Raw genomic sequence first — 513 nt, forward strand, 5'->3', positions numbered from 1 at the left:
TATATGGCTATGCTCCAACCTATATCATAGCAGCCTTCCCTCCGAACTAAATTTAAGTTTATTTTATTTGTGTAATTTATCACAAATTAGAAACGAAATATTGTATATTATTTTATGCTTCAATTAATATTATTCATATTATATAACGTTACTTTTGGTGTAAATATTATATTGTAAATATTTATTTTTGTGGATTCGATCTTATTCAATTTTATAAATGACACAAAAAAAATTAAAATTATAAATTTAAATTTTTAACTCACTCGACTAATAAAATATATTTAAATGTGTTTTAAAATTAAAAAATACAATAATTTATTATAAATGATACAAAAATAAATAATTTTATATATGAGTTTAATATCATTCAATTAATTAGTTTAAAGATTAAAAAAAATTGGTTAAAAAATTTATTGTGTAACGATTAAAAAATTTTATTGTTAAAATTAAAAAACTTTATCTATTACTATTTAAAAAATTTTAGTATTATTTTTGGATAAATTCTGCACAATA

Source organism: Arachis duranensis, chromosome 5 (assembly GCF_000817695.3).
Source record: "Arachis duranensis cultivar V14167 chromosome 5, aradu.V14167.gnm2.J7QH, whole genome shotgun sequence".
NCBI classification, from domain to species: Eukaryota; Viridiplantae; Streptophyta; class Magnoliopsida; order Fabales; family Fabaceae; genus Arachis; species Arachis duranensis.